The sequence below is a fragment of the Pollicipes pollicipes genome, unplaced genomic scaffold (assembly GCF_011947565.3).
Source record: "Pollicipes pollicipes isolate AB1234 unplaced genomic scaffold, Ppol_2.1 Scaffold_4002;HRSCAF=4701_pilon_pilon_pilon, whole genome shotgun sequence".
In the NCBI taxonomy this organism is placed as follows: Eukaryota; Metazoa; Arthropoda; class Thecostraca; order Pollicipedomorpha; family Pollicipedidae; genus Pollicipes; species Pollicipes pollicipes.
Genome location: NW_023596420.1, coordinates 41,930,070 through 41,952,189, shown reverse-complemented (window position 1 = coordinate 41,952,189; position 22,120 = coordinate 41,930,070). Strand labels below are relative to the sequence as shown.

Below are 22,120 nucleotides of genomic sequence, written 5' to 3'. Positions count from 1 at the left end.
CCGGACGAGTCAGACGGAACAGCGGGGGGGGGGGGGGCTCAGAGAGACGGCAGACCAACTGTCACCGGACGCACACCGAGGCGTGGCAGGTCATAGGATCGTCTGTTACGCCCGACGGGACGGCTGCCGTCCCAAAAACAAACAGCCCGCTGGACCAGACGGCGCGATGCAAAACATCGCTGGACGTCTGACCGACCCGCCCAGCCCGCTCCAGACAAGTCGCACCGCCTGCAAGCAACGCCGCATCGCCACTAGACAAAATGCGCCGCCGGTCCCGTAAATCAAATCACTTAAACCCCGACCCAGACGATCACGGGGACGGATGTAAGCGAGCCCGGCCGCCGCCGACCCCAGCCCAAACGCCCATCGTCACGCTCCAGCCACGAGCGGTGCTCGGTGCAGCCAGCCCTCCCTGTGACGCGGCCGGCGGAGACCAGCGCCGTGCGCCGCGCGGCCCGCCGCAGCCGCGCCACAAATGGGTCAGCTCGCGCGCGCGCGCGCGCAGATTACCCGGCCGCGACACATCGACGCGGAAGTCCACCCGTAATGGGCGGGATATGTCCCAGCGGTGGCCGGCCGGCGCCGGCGCTGATCCGAGCCTCCGTCACACGGCGCCAGGATCTATGGCATCGATGTCGGTCGGCCCCGCGTCACGATGACTGAGACGACTGTCAGCCAAGAGTCCGGACCAGAGGGATTGGAGCGAACACGAACCGGATGGGGCGACTAGTAATGGGCACGGGCCGGGATCGCGGAGGCCGATGCCGGCCACGGGATGAACGGGATCGCGGAGGCACGCTCACCTATCGAGAGGCTTAGTTCGAATACTGAACACGTATCACGGCCATAAGCACAAAAAGGCAGCGCATTCGAATCAGCACAAAAACGAGGCCATTACCGATAGCCGGACATCGTTTTCGGGCGGCCTCCACGGCGCGCGAGCTGCGGCCACTGCCCCCTGCCGTCTCCCACCCCCGCCCCTGCGCACACACCTGGCTGTACAGGCCCAGACAGCGGCCGATCCATCAGCAGAGAGCGAGCAGGTCGCACAGCTGGCGCCGGCCATCGCCGCCGTCTCGGCGCTCGCTCGTCCCGGTCCGCCCCCGCCCCCGCCCCCGCCCCGATCCCGACCCAGCAGGCCGGCCACGCTCCGTCGATATCGACGCTCGTCGGGACACCGCGTGACCGGCGCCGACTGGTCGGCAGGTCGCGCGCGAGGTGTCTGGGGGCACGGCAGGGGTCGGCGACCGGCTGGGCGGGGTCCGGGGAGGCTACAGGTGTCGCACGGGCTGGGGCGAGGACGTTACGGCTCGGGTTGCCGTGCGGGAGGATGCAGTTGTCACCGCAGGTTTGCGCGTTTTGGTGGCGACATGCGTTAATCCGACGTAGCAATAGCATTGTCGTTGTTTTGCTTTCCATTAACTGGTATTTTAATCGTCATGATGCAGTTGAAGCCTCGGCAGTTGAAACGTCGCACCTCGGCCAATAAGACTCTTAACGACTGACCCCGCCAGGGACAGAAGCACCTCCGTCCTTCAGAGCCAGCTCCGCAGAGGGGGTCCGGTGGCCGCCTCCGGACCGTGCGCAGGGGCTCCTCTCCCCGGCCGGAGCGGCCCCTGTCCGTGGCTGGCCGCGGTCGCGCCGGCCCGCGGTAAAAATACCCACCGACTGCGGCACTTTCAGGCACGGACCATCCTTCTCCTCCGCGGCAAAAAGCACAGCGGCCGGCACCGGGCGCCCGGCGGCCGGCGCGTGCTGGAAGGGCGGCTCCGCACGGCGCGTCGCTACAGCTGATCGGAGGGGAGCGGACGGCCCACACCGCGCTGCCACGGCGACCCTGCTGAGCCGGCTGCCGGCTAGGAGGTGTCTGTGCAGGGGTACACAGCAGCGCAGCCAGACGCATGCCGAGCCGTCATTATTATTCGCTGACGCCATAGGAACTACGCCGGGTGCGGTTGCATCATGCAGCGTATTTCCGCGATCTATGCAGGAAGTGTTGATTCATAGTTCATTTTCCCAGATAGAGTCAGTCGTCCGGAACGAGGAGGGAAGCACGCTCCAGCACTGGAGCAATCGTCCTCAAAAGGAAGTCAAGTGAAAAACACATCACGTCTCTGTGCCTGATCTGTCAGGCCGACGCCGCTGAAGCGAACCATGACGCCGCCGTCAGCACAGACCTGCCGCTTTCTATCACAGCCAGCTGTAACTGTAGCTGGACTATCGCAGCTGTTGCGTCGCCGGGTTAAGTGGATGCTTTCACGATGACACCGCTGTCGTGCGCGCCGCCGGCGCCACGGCCGGCCGGCGCTCTCCCGCCGCCTAATTGGCCCGGGGGCATGCGCCGCCGGCAGCCGCGAGGAAAGCCGCCCAGCCGCGCAGCGACAGCTGACGGCGACGCGCTGGTGATGAGGCAGCGAGCGGCGAGTCGAAGCCCGCGTCTGTAATCTGGCCAGCTACCCCAAGGCGACCTTGTCCAGAGGCGTGCTCCTGAGAATCAGAGAAGCACTCTACGTGCCACCGACGACCTGGCACCTGGCAAAACGTGACTACAGCGTTGCTGGGGTCGACGGAAGGAAAAACCGAAACCTCACGATGCCATGAACTGATCTTCACCGAAAGGACAGATTCCTAGCCAGGTAAATGGTGGGACACAAGCGCAATGAGGCTTTAGAGATCCGAAAGCGCCCACGTCATGTAGTGTGGAAGCTTGCTTGCGCGCGTAGCCCTGAACCTGGGGCCCAGATGTGCACATGTGCTCATCACAGCAAGGGAAGCCTAAGCGACTAGCGCGCTGAATTCTGCACTACCTGGATCACGCACGTGTGGATCCTTGCAGCCCAGCACTGCTCTCAGCAAATACCCGTGCAAAAGAACACCGAAACCCGACGCCCAAGCCGACGGGCGGCGGCAGAACGCAACAAACCAACCCAGCCGGCGAGCCAGCCGACATCACCGGCGCCACCGCGTCCGCCGGGGCGACGGCGGCCGGCGCCGCCACGGTGGCGTCATTCGGGCGCCTGAAGCCAGCAGCCGGCGGGCCGGCCGACGCACGCAGCGGTGTGAGACGGACGATCGCCCGGGGGGGGGGGGGGGGGGTAAGGCAGCAGGAGTGGGTACCGGGGACGACCGGCGGCACCGGCAAAATAAATAGGCGACGGCGCGCCGCTCCGGCGAACGGTCCCACGGGCCACGCTCCCCGTCCAATAATGTTTGTTCCAAACAGGCCGGGTGTTATCGTTCGCCGGCCGCCGACGAGGGCGGCGGCCGGCCGGCCGCCCGCCCGCCACTGGGGCTCGCCGGCGCCGCCGAATGCTCGAAAAGCGTCCTGAGTCGGACCACAGGGCGACAGAGCTCAAGCAAACCTACAGGGTCCTAGGCAATGCTATCGAAACAACTTCCAGTAGCAGGCTCTAGTCAGTACAGAATCCCCGCCAAACGACGCAACGTGCGAGACCGGTCGACAGCACGAGACGCGAGGATGTCGACGCCGCGTCGCGACCTAAGCCGCGCCCAACAACCCACAGGTCTGCTGAACAAACACGACGTCCTCGGCTCGCGGGCATCCATCACGCCCCAGAGCCCCTCCTCGCGCCCGGCACGTCCCTCAGCCTCACCCCATCGCCATGTGCGCACCGCTGCCGTCCCTCCCACGCGTCCGCAACTGCCAGGCGCCGCCTGACGACGGCCCGGCCCCAAACACCGCCACATGGCCCGCCCCCCGCAGCTGCAGATCTCTGTCCTCCGAGGACAGTGAGGATGACCGCGGACGGGAGGACCGCTGAGGACAGAGGGCCACGAACACCCGGACAGGACGACGAACGACCGATCAGCGGCGACCTCGGCGGCCGGCGACGGCAGCCGCCGCATTGTGATGCAAATCGGCCGGCTTTGCGCCGAGGCGCCGGAACGAACGGCGCCGCCAATTTACGAGCGGTGTAATGGGCCCGCCCGCACGCGCGCGCGCGCGCGCCCCCGCGCACAATGGCGGCCGCCGCGCGCACTATTAATACCCGGACGCTGTTGCTGCGGCGGCGATGCGCGAGAAATACGCCGTCGCAGATGGACAGATACGGTTGTGAGCGCGCTCGCGCCGGGGTCAGTCAACCCGACGCGTGCGAGGTGCGGGGCGGCCCTCGCGGAGACGCATCTGGATGGGCGTGCAGCCGGTAAAGCGGTGCGTTTACGCGGAGCTTCACGGCCCATCCGCCCGGACGGACGGCGGTGATTCGGGGCGTCCTCGCGCGCTGAGTGCAGGATAAACGGAGCTTATGGATTGGACGGTTGGACGGCGGCGCGCCCTGTGCGGCCATCATCGCTGAATTAGAGGCGGTGCGGCGCGGCGCGGCGGCGCCGTAACTCTCCGATCTGACGAGCTGAGCCCGACTGTATGACCGATTTACCGTGTCGGACCGCGCCGCCCACCGCCTCTCGGCGCCAGATACGCCTCGTCGCCGAGCCCGCCCGTTCCTGATACGATCTGGCAGTCCGACGACCCCTTGCTCTGGCCGCAGCCACCCTGGTCGGTCAGCCTGAGTTACTGCCGCTCCGGACCTCTGGGGCCAGCCGACCACCCTGCAGACCCCCCCCCCCCCCCCCCCGCCTGGCGATGCACGGCGCCGGCAGGGGTCGGGAGTCGAGCCCACCGCCTCCACACCGGGCGTCCCAGGCGACTGATATCCCAATCCGAGCCCGTGGCGAGCCACATTGCATGTTCTGAATAATTCGTGGTCCAGTGCCACAAATGTACGTCGTCGCCCGCCAGCCCCCATCTACACCGCTGGTCGACGGCTACCTTGTGCACATCGGGTCATTTTCGGACCCATCGCTGGGTTAACGAGTTCGTGGATATCGCATTCCCCGCAGGCAAGGCACCGTTGAAAACAACTGGGCAAATACACAGCTGTCGCCGACGTCAGCGCTGTTTAGGCCGGCCAAATGCCACGTCCTCGGCGCGACCGCATCCGCCCGCATCGGCGTTTGTTTCTGCTGTCGTTTGAACCGTGCCGACTCCGCGGGTTCGTAGAAAGGAGGGGGTCAGCCAGAGGTCACCGAGTGTGTTTGATCTCGCGCCGCCCCGGCAACGGAGGAGGCGACACGCTGTCTCGTCGAGTGATGCCCAGGCGCCGAGAGGCGGGCAGCAGGCGGGTCGAGGTTCGAAGGCAGACGTCGCCGCGAGATCGCAAACCCGGGCGGCGCTGTAAACTGGCAGACCCTGGCAGAGCTCAGTTCCAAATTGTATGCCGACTGCACCAAAATCCAGCGAAGAAAAACCGCAAACATTAGGTGTTCACTGGCTTGGACGGGCCACAGTCCCGCTGGTCCCCCTCGCGATTCGGGGATTCCAATCCATACAAAGCGAAGAACACAATACGAAATCGGAGTGGTGTGCTACCATCCGCGACCCCGTGGGATATATTCCTCGCTCTGCTCACACATCTTATTCTTTCTACGCGTGAGATTCCATGCCTGCATTGTGCAGAACAGAGCAGCAAGCAACAAGGACGCGCTCCAGTAACTAGGCCAAGGACAGCGACAGCACCAACTAACCCGCGCATGTTTGAACGCGCTAAAAGCATGGCAACAAAAAGCCAGAGCCTTCAAACGTCGGCGCAATCCCCAGATAGAGCTCGTGAGCATCGTCGTTTAATCAGCGCAAGCGCCCGGGCGGGCGGCACCGTGCCTCGCCGCATCCCGAAGAACACCACATCTGATGATGATTTGGGGTTTGGGGCGCACCGACTACGTTGGTCACATGGCGCCCAAGAGCACCACATCTGAAGCGGCACGTGCGCACCGCACATCTCCAACTCAAAGAGCAACATCACACCACCCACCACCAGCGGAAACGCGACACCGCCGGCCGCCACAGCGGGCGCTCCAGCGTGACACCAGGTAAGTCCGGCGTCTGCTGGCGGACCGGAGCCCCGCCGCCTAGTGCTGGTCCAATTACGGGTCGTTACGGGGGTGGGCGTATGGCCCCCATCGGCAGACGGGTCGTGGGGGGAGTGGCCAGTTGCCATTCATCACTCGGGCCCACCCAGTACGGGGCCGCCGGCGCCGGGCAAGAGGCTGTGTCTGCGTGAGGGCAGACCCCAGAGCGAAGCAGCGGCTCTCGAGCTTCGCCCCAACCGCCGCTTCAGCTCGGTCGCGTTTTGTGCACGCGTTCCGAACCAGCGACCCGGCCCCCAGGCGTGCCAGCCGCAACATGCCAGGCAGATTCGCCGTACACGGGCCGAGAACGCCCACTTGGCATCTTTCATGCGGCATTTCCGCTTCCGCCAGACACCGGCTGGCCGGGCCGACTCCAACACAGGATCCATGCGGTGCTGCCGAAGCCGCAGCCCAGCGATCCCGTCACCACGCCCACCGCTGGAGCGCCGACCGGTCACTTCACCGCCTCCATCGCGCAACGCACGGACAATTTCGCAGGACGCAATGGTGACCGGTCAAACACGCGGCACGGACAGCGGCGCAGACCAGAGCTGGCCACGACACGCGGCCGGTCGCCGCGCGGCGTCGGCGCATCGACCGCGCACCTGGCGGCCGGTCCAAAACAGCGCCCACCAGACATCGGGGAAAAACCGACTCGGCCAGCGACTTTCTCACGTCATGATCGCACCCCGCCGCCAGAAGGGATCTCCGCGGCCGGAGGCGGTACGGGGTGGGGAGGGGGGCGTGCCGGGCCGCCGCCGGATCGCGGCGGAGGCGCACCGATCAGTCGTCCAGCCGCGTCAGCGCCGCCCGGTCGTCACCCGGCCAGCGACGACGACGGCGGCGGCGCGGATGACGCCGGGGCGGGGCGGGGCGAGGCGGGGCTGGTGCGATTCGGCCCAGGTGTGGTGGTTGTGGTGCGACTCGGTGGTGTGGTGGTTCACCCTGGTGCCGAATGCAGTCCTCTCACCGTCCGTCCCCGGTTCGAAGCGCATCACGGTCCCCGCCCGGCACTCTCGCACCGTCCGGTCGCACACGTAGTGACGCATTCCCGTCTCACCCAAATTCCGCCCAAGTCCCCCAACTGCGTCCTTTCCTTCCCCTCACTCGAATCTCCCCGCCGCATGACAGCCTCACCACAAACAGACCCCTCCTACCGCGCGCTTACGTCCCGACCTCGATACTCCAATCATAGGCTCGCTTTGGTCCCGATCGAGAGTTGCCACCGGCGGCTCGCGCCGCCTCGGACCACGCAGGCGCGGCCGACACGCCAGCCAAACAACACCAGCCGCGGCTGGACGGCGCGACACACACCAGACGTGCCGGCCGACAGCGTCCTGACGTGGCAGGGAGACACGCCGCGAGCTGGACACGGCCAATCCCGGCGCGCGCCGCGCTCGTGACCGACTAATTAAGACATATGGTCCCCGGCGCCAATTTTCCGACGCTTTTCGCCGGTTCTTCACGCTGTCCGACTTCCAATTTCCGCGCGAACCCACTGAAACCGAACGCGTCCACCTACCAGACTGACCGCGACGAAAAATCGTCTCGCACTCAATTTTTCACGTCCCGTCAGATCCTGCTGCGCCATGCAGTCCGGCACATCAGCGGCATGCTAATAACCGTCAGAAATTAATCCGGCGAAGATCCATCAGGAGCTAACGCGGCGGCGCAGCGCGGCGCGATGCCGCACTTTCAGGGGAGCAGCGGTGGCGGCGCACGCCGAGATCAGCTGACTGGGTCGCCCTGCGGGCCAAGGCCGGCCGATTAGAGGTCAGCCGGCGCCGAATCGGGGTCAGGTCCCGGACGGGCCGGCGCCGAATGGTTCGGCTTCCCCGGTCACCGGCCTGGGTGTCAGAAGACAGATCTGCTGCTCCGCGACGGGACTAGATCACTCACGGCGAGCGACCGGCGGCGGAGAGCCTGCCGTCGGCAGGATAACAGATTTCATCGGTGATTTGATAGCGGTGATTTGTGAGCGTCCGATGGTGCGGCTCGATGTACCGAATTGGCGCTCTGCTCGGGGTGCATCTTGTGAAAGACAAATGCGCTCGATCAGCAACGAGATTCAATTACGGCCCCGTGCCGTGATAACGCGTCAGCGAGATGTTTGGCCGATAAATCAACATTACCGTTCCCAAACCAAAACGAAACACAAACTACTACCATCACTATCGCCCTCAGTCCAAACAAGGACCCAGACAGATCCTCTCATATTTACCATTCAGTGAACGTGCACGTGAGACGCGTACACAAGACTTGTCCCTTAACGGAGAGCATTAATAAACAGCACGAGGTGGGCGCGGTAGAGAGTCCAATGACCCAGCGCATCACCGAATCTCTACAACACTGTAGCGCCAAACCGTGCGTATATTGCCGATTGCCCAGCTGCCCCCTGCCCCGTTAGCAAAGCCATCCTGGACATCCTGTACCTTTTTATACAGCCCCCGTCCGCACGAAAATAGAGCCACCGGGCGAACCAAACGCACATAATATTCCCAGACGGGCCCATGAAGACATGGAGCCTTGCCAGCCCAGACCCGCGCGCCATAAATCCCTGCACACCACCCGTTCCGGGCCCTCGTTAGCTTGGTGGCAGGTATTGTCTTGGCGCACCGGATCCGGCCGTCGGCGCCGAAAATAGGCCGGTCCCAGTGGGCACGAGCCATTCCGGGTCGGCTGGCCGGCGCCGCCGACGGGGCGGGGACGGCCCCGCCCCGCCACCCGGCCCGGCCCGGTGACAGCGGCGCGGCCGTCACGCGCCGTCACGTTTTGACGAGCCCCAGCGCCGGACGACGTCAGGGCGCACGTCGTTGCGCGATAAGGCCGCGGCGCGGCTATTTCGACGCGGCCGCGGCGTGGCACGGCGCCGTCAAAAGTAAGAGCGCGCGGCGCCGACGGCCCGTTCACGGCGCCCCATCACTATCGCGCGCTCTGTGACGGCCTCCGGGCTCGTTACGGCCAGGGCGCCGACGCCCGGCTGGCCAGTCACCGTTCGGAGAAACCAGCGGCAGCGCGGCGTCGTGACACACTCGGCCGGAAGCTCTCTGCGGGTAATCACGGCGTCTGCAGGATTTGCCGGGGTGAAGCACGACTGGCTGCCAGTGGAGCCCCTCCGGAGGGCCGCGGCGCTGTGCGGTGCCCCAAATGCAGGTGCGCGAGAGGGACAGCAACAGAGTTTTACGCTGTCGTGCTTGGTGCGAGCGCGCGTGACACTGAGAGGAGGACACTGAGGACACTGAGGGGAGCACTGGGATACCTCCAGGAGAAGGCCCCTTCACGACGCAACCAAAGTGGGATGGGCTTCGGAAGCAAACTGGCCACAGAGGAACGCTTCGGACCATTAAAAGGAAAACAGCCATCGTGGAGAGGCATCGCACGGGCACTAAATCAACACACCCCGCAAAAACAGGAGTTCCAATGACGCGTAACATAGCAAGACACTTGAGAAGACATTGCTTGACAAAGAGACGCCTGACAAACAAGACCACGGCTCACGCCACGGGCGAGACACCAGCCAGACCGAAACAGTGGGCCATTCGTGGACTCTGCCCAATGTCAAAGCCAGGAGCGTGCGCGGGGACAATGGAAGACCGGCCATACCCCGTTTCCTACTAATGGTCTTCAGGAAACACAGCATAAGTGGAATCTGGGTCAGGGTCCCCGGCCGTCCCGTCGCTTGCAGCACGTGACGTTTAAGACATGTTTCGCGAGATCGATGCGAAGGACGAGCTACACGCAACCTCCCGCAATTGGGCATGTCCAAAGCACGAGAATAAAAAACAGAACAATAGCGCGCCACACGATTCGTTTGCCCCAGTCAGCTGCCGTATAAAAACTAAGCCGAGGGTTTTAATAACTTGAGGAGCAGGCACGCCAGAGCCATTCCTCTCAGAACAGAGGGCGGAGACGACCCTCGAGCTCACTGTGAGCCCAATCACGAAGGCTGCCGCTATTCCACAGAGGCGACCTCACGACCGCGCAGATTTTTGCCGAGCTGCCATCTCGGGTGGCCATCCCGCCGTTTTATAGGGCCATCAGCATTGAGTTCAGCCATCAGCGGGCCGGCGCTCTTTATCCGACCTGCACTTGTCCCTTCATAACACAAAGGGTGGCGGCGAACAGACTGGGCACCATGAACAAAGACCCCCTCGAACTCGCCAGCGGGGAGCAGGGCCCGCTGAATGGTGCTCATCACCGCCAGTTAGACGGAGGGAGCGCTCAGCTCGCACTTGTCACGATCCATGCCACCCAGGGAGGTAACGGGGCCCGTGCCTCAGCTGCACAGAGACTCTCCTCACAGTGAATGAGGTACTGCAGTCTGATTTCGCCTCCTAAGCAGGACCCCACCACCTGACCGACCTCTCCGCAGCCTGATCCTCCGCAGGGTAGCAGCTCCTGACCGATCTGTCCAGCCCAATCCAGTTAAGACCTGCCCAGTCCAGTTCGGTCCAGTCTAGATCTGTTCAGCCCAGTCTAGTCTAGATCTGTTCTGTTCTGTTCTGTTCTGTTCAGTTCAGTTCAGTTCAGTTCAGTTCAGTTCAGTTCAGTTCAGTTCAGTTCAGTTCAGTTCAGTTCAGTTCAATCCAGTCCAGTCCAGTCCAGTCCAGTCCAGTCCAGTCCAGTCCAGTCCAGTCCAGTCTAGACCCACCCAATCCAGCTCAGTCCAGTCTAATCTGTTCAGTCCAGTCTAGACCTGCACAATCTCGTCCAGTCTAGATATGTCCAGTCCAGCACGCCAGCCTTCGGACTGGCACACCTTGGTGCCTCACAGACTCAACCCCCACTCCACACCGAGCTCTCCTCATGGTCCGCCCCGCCAGACTGACCCCTCCCACACATGACCCCAGTCTGATCCCAGCGGCTCACCTCTAGGCTGATCCTCCCCATGGTCTCCGCCCCGCCAGACTGACCCCTCGCCACACATGACCCCAGTCTGACCCCAGCGGCTCACCTCCAGGCTGATCTCGTCGCTGGCCTGCGCCACGTAGCGTTTGCCGACCAGCGCGGCGGCCACGGCCGGCGTGTTGATGTCCGAGTCGTCGGCCACCAGCAGCCGGTTGCCGCGGTTGTCGAGCTCGAACCAGTTGAGGATCGGCGCGCAGTTGATGAGCGGCCCGGCGATTTGCGAGAACCGGTGCAGGTAGTCGGCCACCAGCGCCTCCACCGCCTCCTGCAGCAGGGCGGGGCAGAGCGGCCGGTCAGTCAGGGCTCGCGCGGCACCGCCACCAGACGTCCACCGGCCGGAACGCACGCACATACGGCAAGGCGGCAGCGCTGGCGGGAACACAGTCAGCAGAGAGCAGCGCTTGAAATGTCTGACACGCACATGACTTGATCAGGATGCAGTGCCGGAAGCATCAGGCGAGACCAAAGCGATGCCACCATTGAGACGCAGCCAGATGCCACCATTCAGATCAACTTTCGTCAGGTCCAGGCAGCCGACACAAGCAGGTGCACACACCCATGCCTTTCCCCGTGTAGAGAGCCCTGCTCGAGCCTGCACACCGAGTCACATCCCCGCACCGTCACCGAGCTGTCCGCCACAGCCGGCAGCCCGGCGCCGGCCATCGCTGACCGGCTCGCTGTTGTCAGCGCGCTCAAAACAGACGCCAGACGCAAGAGTTCTCAATCAATACCGCCATCGATCAATTACGGGCCGCGCGGCGCCGCAGCGCACCATCTATCTCCAGCTGGCCTATATACGGGCGTGGGGAGGAGGACGCGGCGGCGGCGGCGGCCGGCCAAGCCGCCATCGGAGAGCCGTTGGCACCAACCCGACCGGCGCCCGGTTTTTTACGCGCATCTCGCAAGCATAACAGACGGACGCGGCCGCCGCCGGCGAAACTCCATCACCGCTGCGGGCATTTATCACGCGCCAATCGGCACGGCAGGGGTGAGCCAGTGACGTCACTCGTCAGCTCCGACGCAGCGCGCGTGCACCGGCGCCCGCGCCGCGAATCAGCCTGCCGGCCGCTGCAGCCGGGGCGGCGCCAGACGGCGCGGCGGCGCGAACGCGGTCCAGATTGGCAGCTCAATCTCCACCGGCCGCTGCGCCCGGCGCTCTCAACCGCTGCCGGCTAGCGTGGGACATATGGAGTGAACACTGCGGGCCCGGGGAAATTCACTGCAAATCAGCTTCTCGGAAACGGGTTCGGCTCACACAAATGCAATTTCGGCCCTAGGACTGTAATCCGGCGCGCGAGGTAGAGCCATGACATGGGCACAATCCGATGGAGGTTCCCAGCGGGGCCCCAGGCAACGAGCTCCATCGGTCCATGAACCTAAAACAAAGCGTTCACGGTCACATGGGGACCGCACTGCAGTTGCGCCTCACCCGCGAGACCACCGAGCTCGCGCTAGGACCGCGCGCCGGCACCGCCAGAGCCTCGTCAGCCGGACCTGGCTCCACCGCCACCCCGTCCCAACGACCCCTGCGGCAATCCCAGCCAGAGGAGAGCGCATTAAGCGGAGGGCGTCCGGCGATAAAGCCCGGGTCGCCGCGAGCAGCGCACGGCCATTAACTGAACGGCCGCCGCCTCACCGACCGATAACGAACGGCCCCCGCCCGGCCGGGCACGTGACCGGAAGCGGCGCCGTTCCGGTGCCGTCCGAGCCACGCGGCACTGCGCCTGGCCGGCCCGCACCGCGTCCGCCGGCTAAATGAATTAAAGGAGATTGAAAGCCGCCATGAGACTCCGAGGTTGACTTTCGAAATGACGGTAATTCGTGATAAGCACCGCTACCACGAACTGGAGGCGATCGGGCGGGCGAGCGGCCGTGTGAACGTGAACGGCTTTCGTAACTAGATTGCCTAGATTGTTCGCTTCAGACCTCACCAGGCTCCGATTAGCCCTGGGTAGGATAGATTGCCTGTAACAGCAGCGTGTAGTGAAACATCACCGCAAATGCTCGGCTATCATATTCGAAAACGCTCGGCTACCATATTCGCAAACGCTCGGCTACCATATTCGCAAATGCCCGGCTACCATATTCGCAAACGCTCGGCTACCATATTCGCAAACGCTCGGCTACCATATTCGCAAACGCTCGGTTACCATATTCGCAAACGCTCGGCTGCCATATTCGCAACGCTCGGCTACTATATCCGCGCACGTTCAACCCGCCATCGGACCACAGCGCCACTCGAGTCCCGCGTTCAGGACGCTCGGCTGTGTGGCGTTACGGCGCTGACCGCGACCCTGTAACCCTGACAGGGGATCAGCGGGGCCGCGGGGCTGACCCTTGACAGGGGCCGCGCGGCGGGCCACATCTGCCGTCACGTCTCCTGTCAGTCGCCGACAGGAACACGGGCAGGGCGCCCGGCTGCTGGCCGCCCCAACAATGCCTGCCGGAGGGGCAGCACCGCTGTACAATGTGTGCTGCACGTCATCGCCGCTTGGGTGCACCTTTCCAGGCTTCTGAGGCAGCACGACTCACAATGTTTCTGGATTTGAAGAAGCAACTTACGAGGGTTCACCACAGAAAAAATTTTCCAACCAAGGCTTCCGTCATTCCTCCGGGAATGCAAACCATTCCCGGGTACATTTCAGCACAGAGACCGGAATCTCCATCGCCGTATGTCTGGCGGGAGGTCACGGTCGGAACCCCACCTGAGCACTGGCTGTCTCAGGTGCCCAGCCTCCACCGCTGCCGCCTCCGAGCGCTCCCGCCTGGCGACAGGCCCCAGTCGCGCCGGGACGCGGCCCCCGACGGAGCGCGCGGCGCCGCTCGTCGCGCGGGCCGCCGCCGCGCAAACTGGGTCGCCACCGGGGAGCAATAACAAACGCAAAACCAGCGTCCGCTAATGAAACGCAGTCGGCGCGAGCACGGCCGCCCGCCGCTCCCACCGCTACACAAACACGGGCTGGCTGCTGTGGACTGGCCACCGGGGGTCGGGGGGGGGGGGGGGGGGAGAGGGGGCGGGTCAGACGAGCGGAGCGACGCACCAGCCCCCGGACAGCGCCGCGTTCCCGACCGACAGCGTGCCGCTTCACAGCCGCCGCCGTCGGCCGGACGACGCGGCGCCGCTCGACGACGTCGTCGACGTCGACTGCGGGCGCGTGGCGCGGCGTCGGCCGGTGCCGCACCATTTGCCAGCTGTCCGGTCACTAGAGCCCGGAATGAGCCTGCGGTCACGGTCCGCTCCGCTCCGCCTGCCCCCCCCCCCCCCCTCCCCCCGCCCATGGCGAGGTGCGGAGACACAGCACAGGCGCGCGGCGACGGATTCCCGAGGCCCGGGCCAGCCAAACGCCGGCGACTGCCAGCAAAACGAGCACTCGCGAACACAAACTTCATTCAAGCTCAAGGCGAAGGGAGGAGTGTGGCTCCCAAACAAACTGCCGTCGAATCGCCATACACACAACCAGTTCTCAAACAAATTCATCACCCAACATGGGCAATCCGTCTGCCCACACCTGTTCTTCTCGGGGTAACGCTTCTGAAAACGCCCCTTCAACTCACCACAGACATCAACGGCACCACACACCGGAAAACCTCAAACGATATCGGAATTTCGTCCAAGTGGACGTGTGTACGGGCCTCCTCTGGCGGTCACGTGCGTCGTGACTCCTCCCGCCTGGTCTCACGTCTGCCGTCACCGGGACCGCGTGGTGGCGGTGAGCACCAAGGCCTCATGCGCGAGTTACTACCGGCACCTTCGAACCAGCAGGCCATGTACGGGGCAGCACCGGCGCCTCGACACGCAGAAAATGCCAAGGCTTCACAAGCGGCATGTACCAGGGCCTCCTCCAAGTATGTGCCGGCACGCGTCACGTACCGGCCCATGCTCACACGTGGTCGGCGCCGCCGCCATGCCCACGCGTGTCGGCCGGCCCCGGCGCCCCGCCACGCGTCCGTGAGCGTCGCCGGCGCCGGCCGGGCCGTCGGGCGCCGCTCACCTGTGGGGCCGGCCGTCGCTACCTGTCCCGATCGATCGACCGTTCGGCAGCCATAGCGACCGACGAGATGAGCCGGTCAACAGACCGGCCGGCGGCGGCCGGCGGCACGCTCACCGCCGGACACACCGGCGCTTCCGGTCGGCGGCGGCCGGCGGCACGCTCACCGCCGGACACACCGGCGCTTCCGTCAGGCGGCGGCCGGCGCACGCTCACCGCCGGACACACCGGCGCTTCCGTCTGGCGGCGGCCGGCGCACGCTCACCGCCGGACACACCGGCGCTTCCGGCCGGCGGCGGCCGCCAGCGGCACAGGTGCGGCGCGACGGCCGCGGTTCGCGAGCGCGCCCGGGCACAGGGCTGGCCGAATCGGGGCCAGGCAGCGGACGCGGGACCCAGGCGGGGCATTGTCCGTTCTCGGGGTCGGTGACAATGGAGCCCGGACGGCGCGGTACGACCGAACCCCTTCGGCGCGTGCTCTCATTCCGGGTAAATGGGGCGAAGGGGTCGGGGTAAGGGCGGGGGGGGGGGGGGGGTCGTGGCGGCGAGCCATTTGTCGGACTCGGATGGCGGGCAGAACCTGACGGCGCCGACATCCTTTCCGCGGCTGAAACGAGGCCTTCAGCTCCACAAAGGGTGCCCCACGGAATGTTTGAGGGCAGGTTTCTGAGGCTTAAGCCGGATCGCGGAGTGTTTAACACGGATGGCACCACCTGGCTCACCACGGCGCATGGCTACACACGGACAAGGTCGTCCGTGAACGTGTCGTCAAGGCTGCCAAAAGGACATGAATTGGACTTACCTGCAGCCCTTGGAAACATCTGATGGCGTTAACGCGAGCAACACCGCACGCAATGGCATTTAAGCTAGACCGACCAGTTACGGGATCCCTTCCGGTAGCATGGCATCTGAATAAGCCGCTAATCCTGGAACAGGGAGCCTACCAGCACAGAGGTCAGCAGGACCATCTGGTCGAGACAGTCGCTTTGAAGGTCAGGCCTGAGCGGCGCCAAACCCGCCGATCCCTCCACTGCCGTGCCTAGTCCGCGCAGCCACTGTCACCCCTGGCCTTCGCCTCCGTGATCGTCCGGCACCAGCCGCCGCAGCGCCCCACTCGAGCCCGGCGTACCTGGTTGGGACAATCGCTCAGATCGCGCCTGAAGTCCTCGGCCACGCGCTCCAGACTCGGCGCCTCCGCGTCGGCCGAGCGCCTCCGTCGCCCGGACGCCGCGCCGGCCGGCGTCAGCCGCCGCAGGCGCCGCCACAAGCCGTCGCCCATGTCCTCGGGCGCGGCGATGGGCGCGCGGCAGCGGTCGGCGGCGCGCAGACGGACGTACCCGTCGGCGCCCACCGACAGCGCCGAGCCGGCGCGCGCCAGCGGCCCGTTGTTGTTCGCGCCGGCGGCGGCGGCGGGCGCGGCGCGGTACGCCGACAGGCGGCAGCGCGTGTAGCAGGCGTCGCAGGCGAGCTCGACGTTGTGCACGGCGCGCTCGCACGAGGGCAGCCGCAGCGTCGCCAGCCACTCGGCGCACCACGAGCGCCGCTGCCGCTTCTCCGCCGGCGTCAGCACCATGGCCAGGGCGGCGCGCGGCGGCGCGGACGTGACCTCCGACCGTCCCCGGACCGGCGTCGGTGCGTCACCTCAGACCGCACCTCAGACCGCGGCCGCGCGGCGGGTTCACTCCGCGTCACGTGCGGCGCCGAGCGACCTGGCCGCGAGCGAGCCGCCACGAGCGCCGGGTGCGCCGGGGTCAGCCGTCGGTGGCGCGGCCCGCTGCCGCCGCTGGCCTCCGCCACCGCCACCGGCCGACTGCCGCCGGCGGCGGCGCCCCGTCGGCCGCGACGCGCCGCCACCGTCGCGACCGTCGATCGGCGGCCGGCGCTACGTGCGTCGGGTGACCGGCGGCCGGCGGCAAACAGCCGTCAGCGGCCCGACAGGCGGCCGATCGAGCTCCGACTCAAAACAGGAACACGGCAAGGCCGCGGCACCGCGGCACGGCCGCGCCGGGTGACGGCGGGCCACGCCCAGGGGCGGTTCACGAGGGGCAGCGGGTCACGCAGCCGGACAACGGAGGCTGACCCCGGCGAACAGCAACGACCATGCGCAGAGGCTGTCACGGGAAGCTAAGACAACCCACGCCAACCTTCCGGTTGGGCCGTTGGTGGCCGGGGCTGGCGGATCCCCACCCCACGGGGCGAGCTGTCTAGCCGTGACCGGCAGCTCAGAGGCAGGCGGGTGACGCCCTCGCGCGCAAAGCATCGCGCGGGGAAGGGTTGGATCGTCTCCACTGATCTGACATCCTAGCGTAGGCTAGGCTGCGGAACTCCGTACAACCGAATTCCAGGGGAAAACAGTCGCGTGCGGCCCAGAGCAGCCACCATTCGGAGTTCGCCGTCAGTTCACCGGGTGCCAAATCGGCGCGTGGGCCCCCAAATCGATGAGATCCATCGACTCCAATGAGCACCGCACTGCGGACCATCAGCGGTGCCGCAATGACGCACTTCGCTCGCCGTAAACGGCACGACATGGGCCGACTCCACCCCAGCTGCCCCCACTAGAGCGGCCGTCCAGTGTTCGGTGCTGAGCGCGGCCCCAGCGCGACGCTGGTCGGACCAGCGCTTCGCCGCGGCCGTCGGGCGGCCCGCACGCTGTCGACCGCCGCTGGGCCGGCGCGCTGGCGGCACCGGTCGGCAGCGGCACGGCGCCCACGGCAACAGGCCACCTGGGCAGTCATTGCGGACGGCGCGGGGCGGGGCGGGTCGGGTCCAGCCCCCCTCCCCCCCCGCGTCGGTTGGCCGCCGCCGGTCTGCGGCCGCCGCTTTCCGGCCGGCTGTGGGCGTCCAACGCAGGACGACTAGCCGCTGGCCGCCTTCTGGGGCTGCTCGGAGACGCCCCGGCGCGCCAAACCCATCCAATCCGGCAGCTCCCAGGGCTGCTAACATCCTCCCCACAGCGCATGGACGGCGCTGTTCTCCCGACGGCAGGCCTCCGCTCGAATCCAGTCCGCGTCGCAGCCGGAACACACTCACGCACCCGACACCAAAATACGACCGCAGCCAGCCGCCGTTTAACCAGCCGTTTAATCCCCGAGCAGGCGTCCTCCATCAACGAGCACCAACAGTGGGCGCCGACACCCATCACCAGCGCGTGAGCCCCCCCCCCCCCCCAGAACAGCACGCTTGCATACGCATCACAATCTACCGGCGCCGGCGGCGACAGCGCCACCCAGCACGCCCGCCGTGGCCGCATTGTGCGGGGCGGCCGGTACGCACGGCCCGTGACGCGTCGGAACCACGCGGAACCGAGCCGGCGCGCTTCGCGTCGGCTGCGACGTTCGAGGTCGTCGTTGGCGACGGAGCGCGCGCGCGGCCGCCGGCGCTGATAGCAGGTGTCGCTGCGCCGCCGGCAGGTGTCGGCCCCGGCGGCCGACACGTCGGCAAGAGTGTCTCGGTCGGCGGCCGTTTCGCGGTCTCGTGAAACCACGCCGGATTACAGCCTCGTAAATGCAGCCTGAGTTTGATTGGCCATGTCGCGCTCCGTTGCGTGTCGAAATACGCTGTCTCCTGAGAGTATTACAGCGGGAACAGGCGACCATGTCAGCTGCGTTTCCGGGCCAACGCCGCACACCGGCGCGACCCTCGCCATGATTACTATGCGCTATTATTATTCGGTAATGCCTTAATTACACCGGCGGTCTTAATTCGGCGAAGCGTGACTTTGTGATACTTCGTGGCACTTGAATAAACCGGCGACGGAAGTCTGGAAAACGTCTCGCTCGACTGAAGCGAACCGCACCCGACTTCCAGCGGGTTTTCGCTAGCGCATCTAAAATGGCCGATGCGTAGTACACCTGTATGCGTTGGCAGGGGTGATGACATCCGAATCCTGCCAGAAAAGGCCGGTTCCTTGGCAGCTCCCTATTCACCTGATCACGGTCCCAGCCCGCGGGAGGACGTCACGCTGTCCACTCAGCGGTTCGCCAGTCGTCACGAAGCAGCCACACATACACAAAAACACTACAGCATTGTTAACTATAGTCTGCGGTGCTGCATCGCATCCGGTTTACGTACGCCATGACGTATTCACCAGAGAGCATTTGTTCTGGTGCTTGCCTGGTGCGCTCACGGCGCACGGAACAGAACACGGCACAGCGTTCTGTGCGCGCTATCGCCTTTGCATGCTCACACAGCCGTGTACATAGCTTTTTACTCGCGCCGGCGTCGGCTTTCCCCCCACCTCTGCACATATAACGCGAGAACAAATCACCGCAAAAAGAGCCGCAAAACCAACCCGCTACAATCAGGAATATCAATAAACGGACACCCAAAGAGAATGTGACGACACTGTCGCAACCGTGACGTCCAAACCGGCGAAAAGCAAGATGGAAAAGTGACACATCTTGACATGTGACGCATGTCAAGTGACACACATCCCTACGACAGCGTGAAACTATTCGCGAGCCACAGCACGGCGATCGTGTACGAGGAAGAGTTCCCCCCCGCCCCCTCTCAGCGCCAAGTGTTCTTTCCTCGTCCGGCGGTGGCGCCACCTCCGCCCGCATCCTGAAGTCGGCCCGTAACGGCGGCGCGCTCTAAGACGGTCATGACATGACGGTCATGACCGTCGTGAGACGACACACGGACCTCTTCCCGCCTCTTCGGACGCGGCGCGACAGGCTCTCTCCTCGCTTGCTCCGTCGCCCCCAAAAACCGCCGTCGCGGACGCCTCGGACGCGCTGCTAAAACCGCGGCGCGCCCAGCTGCTCGGCGGGGCGAGGGCGCCTCGCGGGCAACTGCCAGTTGCAGCTGCCAGCGCCGCTCGCGGCTCGCCGCCGCGGCAGCTGCCGCCTCCCAATGGACGCGCCACGTCCCGTTGCCGCGCGCCGTGGGAGGTACCGCCATCCCGGCTCCGACTCAATGAGTCCATGAGCGCGAGACAAAGCGCGCCGCGCGCCAATTATTCCACGCGGAGCGGCGCCGCGCGCTGAACGGGCCCGCCGGCCCTCCGCCTCCGGTCGAGCCCTGCATTGTCCGGACCCGACGAGGCGACGGACGCCGGTGTCGGCGGCAGATGAGACTCCCGCCGCGGGCCGCAGCTATGCGCGGAATGCGTCCATTGAAGCGGCGTCGGCGGCCGCGGCAGCACCTGCGCCGGCCGTCGGCGCCGTGAGAGGAACGCAAACACAAAGGCGGCACGCCGTCGGTGACGGCCGATGCTGCGCCTGCCCGCCTCGCCGGCCGGCTCCCGCGGCCGCCCCGGTCCCTCCCGGCGGACGGCGGACGGCGGTCGGCGCACAGAGGCGCGGGCTGGACGGATCCGTGCGCGGCGTACGGCACAAACTCGGCGCCGGAGGGAATCGCACTTGAACCGCGGAAAATCGCGTCTGCCAGTCGGAGCGCCGGCTGCGGGAACGAATTCGAGACGCCCGCGGACCGATGCACGCGAGCGCGCCGGGAGTGTGTAGACCGAAGCTTCGGTCAGCTGCCGCTGGCGGATGGCGGCGCCACCGCCGCGTCGGGAGGCCCGGCCAGCCACCGACGGGTGCAACGGCGGGTGCGGCAGAACCGGCCAGGCATCTGAACTCCGTCGCCGACGACTCCGCTAGCGTTGTTACCGGACTATTTCGTGCTTTTGCTTCCTGAAACTTGGCGCTGGCAGTCGTGGCACACGTCAGGTCGCGTCCAAGTACGGTGTGTTCATTAGCAAAACCGGACGGGCGCTGCCGAGGCATACATCAAGCACGCCGCGCTACCCATATAAGCGCGGGCGACACCGGCACACTATCCAGACGGGTTCAAAGGAGACGAAACTTCTGCCCGCAATGCCCCGACAGAACTACGCGGCCTCAAGACACCAGACCGGGTTGGGAGCATCGCAGCTGCCTTAGTGCGCAAAATGTAGCAGAACAAACACGTGGACACGTCGACCTCCACCTTTCTCTGCATCGAGTAGGACCAAAAGCCATTAAAGCCTAGGCGTTCGAATCTCGCTGCCGCACCAAAACCACACGCGCTCGTCGTCGACATGCGACGAAACCGTCGCCTCGGAGCAGACCCGCTCTGACCTCAGATCCCTCTTGGCCGCATGGTTAGCTGCCCCCCGCCCGCCCCCGCTCCCGGCCGCACGACCGGAGCGCGACCCCCGCCGCCCTCCGCCCGGCAAGAGTCAGTCCGGAAGCGCGCCGCCGCCGTCCGCCGCGCCGGGCCAAACACGGCGCACGCCGCCCGACCGGCCGGCCGGCGCCGGACCGTGATCGGCGCTGGATTTCCGCCGCCCGGCCGGGCCGCTCCATATGCTAATCCTCCGTCGGCCGTCCGTCAGCCGAATGGCCAACACGGCCGCGATGGATCGGTTCCAGCGCGGCGTGACCGGCCGGCGGCGGCGGCGGTCCGTCCGGCGGCGGTCGTCAGTCGAGCCGCACCGCCGTAACGCACCACTCTGACCTGACCTGGCGTGGCGCCGCGGCGTGCGACGCCACAGACCATGTACCAACAATAGCACCGTTTATTGTTCTGTAACCACCGAGTGGCGGCGGCCGGCGGCCTGTTTACACCTGGGCGTTGCGCGGCGTGGGAGCCGGCCCGAGCGCCGCCCGCTTCGACGGCGGCGGCGGTGTGCGCCGTCCGCCGGTGGACGCCGCCGCCCGCCGCCGACTGGGCGACCCGTGACCATTACGCAACGGCCGGGGGCGCCCGCGCGCGTCACGACGCCGCACGGAGAAAGTCGTCACGCCGTGACGGCCGGCCGGCGTGTGGGCCGCCCCCGGCGACGCGCACGCCCCAGGTGGGGAGAGCCGCCCCGGCGGCGCGCGCCTCCGGAGGCCCGGCCCCGGCGCGGCGGCCGGCGCACGCGGCCGTCAGGCGCTCGCCGCACGCGCCGGGCCGGCTCCACCCGTGCAGGCCCGCGTCGTCTGCGGTCCGTACTCAAACGCGAGCAGACCGCACCCCGGTCACGTCGGCGTACTCCGTCTGACCAGAGACCGAGGGACAGGGGGCGGAGGGACGGGTACCCTCCAGATCATGCAAGCATCCTCTTGTCCTTCCCTGCGTCCTTCTAATGTTACTCTATGGTGTGCTGAAGCTGGCACCGTGATGCTGACTACTCGTCTGGCGCTCTTACCATGTCCCCAATGCTAAGGACCGCACATTCATCGAGAGAAAGGCGCCTCCCAAACGTCTCCCTCCCGCCGTCGTGTGCGTCTCTGAGCGTCACCGCACCACAACAACGCCGGCCGCGTTCGCCGCCGAGCCGCGACAATGACAGGCGGCGCCGGTGCCGCTAGCCGGCCGGCC

General features: G+C 66.0%; 1 pseudogene; it reads right to left on the bottom strand.

Moving 5' to 3' along the window:
* The window catches only part of LOC119094515 (rho GTPase-activating protein 32-like), a 101,855-nt pseudogene that overhangs the window by 11,429 nt on the left and 68,306 nt on the right, over nucleotides 1-22,120 (bottom strand).